Here is an 8,302-nt window from a genome sequence, read left to right on the forward strand (position 1 = left end):
CACAGGGCCTTTGCATGAGCCGTTCCCTCTCCTTAGAACCTTACTCATGTAATCTCAAAGCTGACTGTATCTTATTATTTTGGCTTAATTCACGCATATCACCCTTTCAAAAAGGCCTTTTTTTTGTTTGTTTTGTTTTGTTTTTTGAGACAGAGTCTCGCTCTGTCTCCCAGGCTGGAGTGCAGTGGCACGATCTCAGCTCACTGCCAGCTCCGCCTCCTGGGTTCATGCCATTCTCCTGCCTCAGCCTCCCAAGTAGCTGGGACAACAGGTGCCCGCCACCACGCTCGGCTAATTTTTTGTATTTTTAGTAGAGATGGGGTTTCACTATGTTAGCCAGGATGGTCTCGATCTCCTGACTTCGTGATCCGCCCACCTCGGTCTCCCAGAGTGTTGGGATTACAGGCGTGAGCCACCGTGCCTGGCAAAAAAGGCCTTTCTTAATGCCTGCTGCAACTCAGTTCCCCAGCTCTTTGCTAGCAAGCCACACTGTTTTGTTTTCTTTACATCATTGACTGCTATCTTAGATGATTTATTTCTTTGTCCACTTGTGTTATCTGTCTCTCCTTCCTTAGTCCCACCTCTCCAACTTGAATGTCAGATCCAGGAGGGCAGGGATGTTGTCTGGCTTGTGGCTGTGTCCCTAGTGACTAGAACAGTGCCTTGCACATAACAGGTCCTCAATACATGTTTTTGTTTTTGAGATGGGGTCTCACTCTATCAGCCAGGCTGGAGTGCACTGGCACGGTCACAGGTCACTGCAGCTTTAACCTTCTGGATTCAAGCAATAATCCTGCCTCAGTCTCCTGAGTAGCTGGGACTACAGGTTCACGCTACCATTCCCAGCCAATTAAAAAAATTTTTTTTTTGGTAGAGATAGTCTCACTATATTACCCAGGCTGGTCTCGAACTTCTGGGCTCAAGTGATCCTCCCGTCTCAGCCTCCCAGAGTGCTGGGATTACAGGCATGAACCACCTACCCAGCTTACATGTTTTCTTTTTAGTGAATAAATAAAGAGCAAGTGAGTGAAATGGGAGTGTTCAGACTTGAACTCAGATCTGTCTGATGCAGAAGCTCATGCTTTTCCCTCCCAGAGAGGTTCAGGTTCCACCCAGGGGCTAAGGTTCACCCATGAGTCTCTAATAATAGTTGTCATCAGGTGACACAGTTATTCCTTTATTAGCATTTGCTAAAGTGCTTCTTTTATGGTTGGTCTGAAGTCCTCTGAGGGAGTGATTAGCTAGGTCAGGAGACCACTGTAGACAAAAAGTAAATATTTGCAATGCAATTAATAACCATCTGGGGTTTCTGCCGAGCCAGCGGTCTCTTTTATCCAAGTAACAGCACCTGGAGTTCTCTTTTGGAAACCAACCTCCTCATGGCTCCAGGGAGGTGAGGGGCCCAGGACTGACCAATCAGAGCACTTCATCCCCCGACAACAGTGATTTCTGGAGAGCTGGGCATGGCGCCCAAAACAAGCCAAGGAGAAGCAGTCTCTTAGGGATTTTTCTGGAACTCTGGGGAATAAAGCAATTTTTTTTTTCTATTTCTAAAATTTTATTTATTTATTTAGAGACAGAGCCTTGCTCTGTTGCTCAAGTTGGAGTGCAGTGGCGTGATCTCTGCTCACTGCAACCTCCAGCTCTCAGGTTTAAGAGATTCTCATGCCTCAGCCTCCAGATTAGCTGGGATTACAGGCATGTGCCACCATGCCTGGGTAATTTTTTTTGTATTTTTAGTAGAGACAGTCTTTCACTATGTTGCCCAGGCTGGTCTCGAACTCCTGGCCTCCAAAGACCCACTTGCCTTGGCCTCCCAAAGTGGTGGGATTATAGGCGTGAGACACCGCACCCAGCCTAAAAGCATTTTTTTCTTGCTTCCGGGTTTGCTGAGCTGAAGAGATCTCAGTGTGTAGCTGCTGGGGGCCATCTTTCTATCATGAGTAGAGAGGTTGCCTAAAAACGGGGCTAACACATATGAAAGCATAGTCAGTGCACGGAAAGAGAGATTTCTAATGGCATCATTTAAACACCTAGATTCAGCTGTGCCTGATATCCATGCTGATCCTTCAGCTTATGTGCTATGCTGGTCTGTGTATTCTCATTGTTTCCCCTGAAGTCAGTTTGTTTTGGGATTACTTTAAATCCCAAAAGAACTTTGATTGAAGCCAGGCGCGGTGACTCACACCTGTAATCCCAGCACTTTGGGAGGCCAAGGTGGGCAGATCACCTGAGGTTGAGAGTTCGAGACCAGACTGACCAACATGGAAAAACCCCATCTCTACTAAAAATACAAAATTAACTGGGCATGGTGGTGCATGCCTGTAATTCCAGCTACTCGGGAGGCTGAGGCAGGAGAATCGCTTGAACCCGGGAGGCGGAAGTTGCAGTGAGCCAAGATCGGGCCATTGCACTCCAGCCTGGGCAATAAGAGTGAAACTCGGTCTCAAAACAAACAAAGAAAAAAACAAAAAACAAAAAAGAAAACACAAAACAAAAAAAAGCACTTTGATTGAAAGGAAAAATGGAAAACAGAGCTTTGAAAGGATCTGACTCTCTACTCCAGCTGAGATTCAGGCTGAATAAGGGAAGACTCTGGGGAGGAGATGGTGAAGCTGACCGCTGTGGGAGGAGGAGAACTTAGCAGGTCACTGTTTCTGAGAACTGCAGAACTCCATGCAAACCTCTGCATTAAGAGATGACCAAGGCCAGTTGTAGTGGCTCATGCCTGAAATCCCAGCCCTTAGGGAGGCCGAGGTGGGAGGACTGCTTGAGGCCAGGTGTTTGAGACCAGCCTGGGAAACATAACGAGACCCCATTTCTACAAAAAAATAAAAAAATTAGCTGGGCATGGTGGCATGCATGCGCCTGTAGTCTTAGCTATTTGGGAGGCTGAGGTGGGAGGATTGCCTGTGCTCAGGAGTGTGAGACCGCAGTGAGTTATTATTGAGCCACTGTGCTCCAGCCTGGGCAATGGAAGGAGACTCTGTCAAAAAAAAAAAAAAAAAAAAAAGGAAAGAAAGAGAGATGATCAAACTTTAGCAGGGCGTCTAGCAGAATAAGGTCATGTTCTTAGGATGACTCCAGCACCCCCATTAAAATGCCACCTGAGAAAGCTCTACCTTGCCAGGAGAATTTACTGTCTGACCGAGCCAACATCTGGCAATATACCCCTAATTTCCCTTTTCAGAACATTTACTAAAAAGGGCCTACAATTGTGAATCCTTCCTCTTTCAGAAGTGTGTGTATATGTGTCTATACCCTACAACTTAGGGGTGTTTCTAGAGGATCTGAAAGCCATTCCTTTGAAATAGAATCATCAGAAGGAGAGGACCTCCGTTTCCCGGTCTCTGTGGGAGGATAGAATTCTAACTATGACAATTGCCAACTAGCAGACACAGCTGGCCTAATCCTACTGACACTGTACAATTTTTTTTTTTTTTTTAAGATGGAGTCTCGCTCTGTTGCCCAGGCTGGAGTACAGTGACATGATCTCGATTTACTGCAACCTCTGCCTCTCAGGTTCAAGAGATTCTCCTGCCTCAGCCTCCTGAGTAGCTGGGATTACAGGTGCACACCACCATGCCCAGCTAGTTTTGGGGTTTTTAGTAGAGACGGGGCTTCACCATGTTGGCAAGTCTGGTCTCGAACACCTAACCTCAGGTGATTTGCCTGCTTTGGCCTCTGAAAGTGCTGGGATTGCAGGCATGAGCCAGCCAACATTTTATGATTTTTCCTTGCAGTGCGCTTCTCTCCCCATCCCTCATTCTGCCTTCTAGACACCCAGCCACCTCTGCAGTAATCTGAATGGAGCTCAGCTCTTTCCCCTACTGCCAGTGGTTACTGAATAAGATCTTTTTCATAGCTTTAACTGATGTCCCACTTTGTTTATTGCAAACATTTCTCAAACCTCAGTGTTTCTCATACCACATTGGTAATTCTTTCCATATGCACACATCACTTACACTTTTTTTTTCCTCTTTTGTTTTTGAGACAGTGTCTCGTTCTGTAGCCCAGGCTGGAGTGCGGTGGTGTGACCACAGCTCACTGCAGCCTTGACCTCTCAGCTCAAGCGATCTTCCTGCCTCATCCTCCTGAGTAGCTGGGACTACAGACACATACCACCACGGCTGGCTAATTAAAAATATTTTTTTTGTAGAGTTGGGGTCTTCCTATGTTGCCCAGGCTGGTCTCAAACTCCTGGGTGCAAGTGATCCTCCTGCTTTGGCTTCCCAAAGTGCCGGGATTATAGGCCTAAGCCTCTACACCTGGCTACACTTTTTTTTTTTCCTTTTGAGACAGAGTCTCACTCTGTCACCCAGGCTGGAGTGCAGTGGCGTGATCTCAGCTCATTGCAACCTCTGCCTCCTGGGTTCCAGTGATTCTCCTGCCTCAGCCTCCCAAGTAGCTGGGATGACAGGCGCCCACCACCATAATTTTTGTATTTTTAATAGAGACAGGGTTTCAGCATGTTGGCCAGGCTGGTCTTGAACTCATGATCTCAAGTGATCCACCTGCCTCGGCCTCCCGAAGTGCTGGGATTACAGGCGTGAGCTACTGTGCCTGGCCTTTTTTTTGTATTTTTAGTAGAGACGGGGTTTCACTGTGTTAGCCAGGATGGTCTCGATCTCCTGACCTCGTGATCCGCCCGTCTCGGCCTCCCAAAGTGCTGGGATTACAGGCTTGAGCCACCGCGCCCGGCCTACACTTTTCTTTACTCAATATTTTTCTTTAAAATGACTCATCTAAAATAAGTTCACTCATTTTTTTTAAACAATAACATCCACAAAATTATCTACGAATATGCTAATTACATTTAAATGTAGATGACAGTAACAAAATGAAAATAAAACATATCTGTCCACATACCATGTGGAATTTTTTGGTGTGTCACCAAAAGAACAGGAGCCCCGTATGGAGAAAACAGTCATGACAATTGCTAGTATTTATGAAGAATTTGGCTCTGAGCCTGGTCCTACTCTTTGCATATATTAGCTTTACATATATTCGTTTATGTAACTTCACACTTTACATCATTTAGCTCTTTTATCCTTTCAACAACACTATGAGGCAGGTGCTGCCGTTCTCCTATTGCAGAAGAGGAAACAGAGGCACAGAGAGGTTAAGTGACTTATCAAGGCCACAAAGCTGCTGAATCGCTGGGCAGACCCAGGTATCAGGCTCTGGAGCCTGTGGTCTTAAGTGCAACAACCTTTTTTTTTTCTGAGACGGCGTCTTGCTCAGTCGCCCAGGCTGGAGTGCGGTGGCGCGATCTCGGCTCACTGCAAGTTCCGCCTCCCGGGTTCACGCCATTCCCCTGCCTCAGCCTCCCGAGTAGCTGAGACTACAGGTGCCCGCCACCGCGCCTGGCTAATTTTTTTTGTATTTTTAGTAGAGACGGGGTTTCACCGTGCTAGCCAGGATGGTCTTGATCTCCTGACCTCGTGATCTGCCCATCTCAGCTTCCCAAAGTGCTGGGATTACAGGCGTGAGCCACCGCGCCTGGCCCAGTGCAACAACCTTTTAAAGTCATTTGTATCTCCTAACATCCCTAGCTGGTAGAAATTGCTTCAATTTTTTTACATGAGGAAACAGAGATTCATAGAGGTTAAACGAATTGTCCAAGGTCATGTGCGCGTAAGTGGCAGAACCAGGATTTGGACTTAGGGATTTGGACCTTGAATCCTGAGTTTGGCTCTGTGATAGGTGAAGAGAGGTCGGTGTTGGGTGAGAGTGTGGGCTGTGGGAGGAGCATTCCAAGTTGAAGGGACAGGTTCAACTTGTCCTTCCGTCCTGGAACCACTTGGAATCTGTTAGGAATAACGTTTAAAATTTTAAGGAAATTGAACCCTTGACCAAAGGATTTTTAGCAAAGTAATTTTATTTTTGTGCAGAGGCGTGTCTCTTTGGCCAGTTGCCATGAGAGCATACCTGAACAAAGGGGCACAAGAGTCTATTTTTGACGCAAGTCTTGCTCCTGTACCCTTTCCCCATTGGCTGGGGTTGGGTTGTACAATTTAAACTAATTTTGGTTGGCTAAACATTTGTGTTTTTTCAGATAAGGTGGGTACGTAAAAGAAAGTGGAGAGGAAAGGGGAAGGGGTGTTTGTAATAAGTTAGAAAGTTATTATTATTTTTTTTAATAAGGAAAGGAATGTGAGCTGGTATTGATAATGCTTGGTACTGCGGCATGTCTGAGCATTTAACAAAGGCAAAAAAAGAGGGGGTACTATAAATTAAAAAATATAAAAGATTGATTGGGTTATCTAAAAAAAAAACAAAACAAAAAACCTCATCATATTCCACAAATCCATGTGCCCAGCTTCAAACAGACCCTCAGCAACCTCTGGAAATCCGTTTATATCTCCTCGGTCAGTTCCTGGTTCCAATTTTCTCAGCAGTCATTCCAGCCTTTACAGCCATATACAAAGCCTAGATCACTCTCATAGTTATACCCGAGAACCAGCTTGGCTTCCTCTGGTTAAATTTCACTTGTTGGGTCTGAACACATTTTATTTCCTGCCCTCACCCATGAACTTGTGAGCCAGCCTCACTTCCTTCCTCCCATCCTCAGACAATGAATTTACTGACATTCAAGGTCAAGACCTGTTCTCCCGGCTCCTTGAGTCCCTAGACCATCAGTCATCATTCCTCCTGCCCTGTGTGAGGGAATCCTGCATTTCTCACATCTCTGTGAGAAGGATGTGTCACCGACCTGAGCTGGGTCTGTTTGCCTGCACACAATGGAAAGCCACACACCAAAGCCTTGGGATTTTTTTTTTTTTTTTTTTTTTTTTTGATAGAGTCTGAGTCTGTTGCCCAGGCTGGAGTGTGGTGGGACGATCTTGGTTCACTGCAAGCTCCGCCTCCTGGGTTCATGCCATTCCCCTGCCTCAGCCTCCGGAGTAGCTGGGACTACAGACACCCACCACCATGCCCGGGTAATTTTTTGTATTTTTAGTAGGGACAGGGTTTCACCGTGTTAGCAAGGATGGTCTTGATCTCCTGACTTCGTGATCCGCCCGCCTTGGTCTCCCAAAGTGCTGGGATTACAGGCAAGAGCCACCGTACCTAGCCAACCTTGGGATTTTGTAGAGAGAAAAGTGTATTGCAAGGCTGTTAAGCAAGGAGACAGAAGTCAGGCTCAAATATGTCTCCCTGAGCTAGGGGTTGGGACAGGTTTTATAGTCCCAAGGGTAATGAGCATGATCTGATTGGATCTTGCCTTATTGTGAACATTTCCCAAACCTCAGTGTTTCTCGTACTACATTCGTAATTATTTGCAGGGAGGCATGATCTGATTGGATCTTGTAATGAGGTGATGTGGGGAGATATGATTTGATTGGACCCTGCCCTGGGGTGATGCCAGGGCTCGATGTGATTGGATCCTGGATCCCGCCATCCAGTGTCCGCTTCTTAATTCAATCCTCACTTCTCAGTCTGAGTACTTAGGTTCCACTCAAGGTTACACATTTGGTTCCCCTGGGCATGCTTAAATTACGGACCTTCAATCTGGGAGTCCATGGCAACTGAAAAACAACTCACAATTTTGTTACATAAAAGTTGAATCAGATTGGTCTGGTGTGATTACAAATGCCCCTATCATTCTCAGTCGAAGGCATCCCCTGCCCCTCCTGGAGGTTTTGGAAATATCTTCGTACAATTTTACTTATTTATTTATTTATTTATTTGGTACAGATGGGATCTCGTTTTGTTGCTCAGGCTGGTTTTGAACTTGGGGCCTCAAGTAATCCTCCCACCTCAGCCTCCCAAAGCACTGGGATTAGAGGCATGAGCCACTGTGCCCAGCCCATCTTCCTATAGTTTGGTTGTCACAATGTCTGAGGATGAAACAGTAGTGACATTTATTGGGCAAAACCTCCTGCAATAATAGGTGGGACTGTCCCATATAACAGAAACTTGTCTCAGCTAAAATATTAATCATGCTCCAGTTAGAAATCTGAAGTTGGAATAAGGCTTTTGGCTTTTGTCCCCTGCTATGAGATTGGTAAGTTTGGGAGAAGAAAATGAGCTTACTTGGTTCAGATCCTCTCCTTCTCCCATTTTTTGGATTTACCTGTCTCCAGAAAGACTACAGTTTGGTCTGCTTCCTCGTACCGTGTGACAATGTACTTGCACTAGCAGAGGTAGCAACTATTGGGGTTGTAAATATATATGGCAGAGAAGCCAGTGGTGCCTCCCCAATCTATGAGTCCTTTCATAGAGGAGTTTAAGTTTGGCCCATGGTTGCCTGGAATAAAGACTAAATTTCCCAGCCTTCCTTGCAGCAGCTGTGGTCATG

This window comes from Papio anubis, chromosome 20, assembly GCF_008728515.1.
Source record: "Papio anubis isolate 15944 chromosome 20, Panubis1.0, whole genome shotgun sequence".
In the NCBI taxonomy this organism is placed as follows: Eukaryota; Metazoa; Chordata; class Mammalia; order Primates; family Cercopithecidae; genus Papio; species Papio anubis.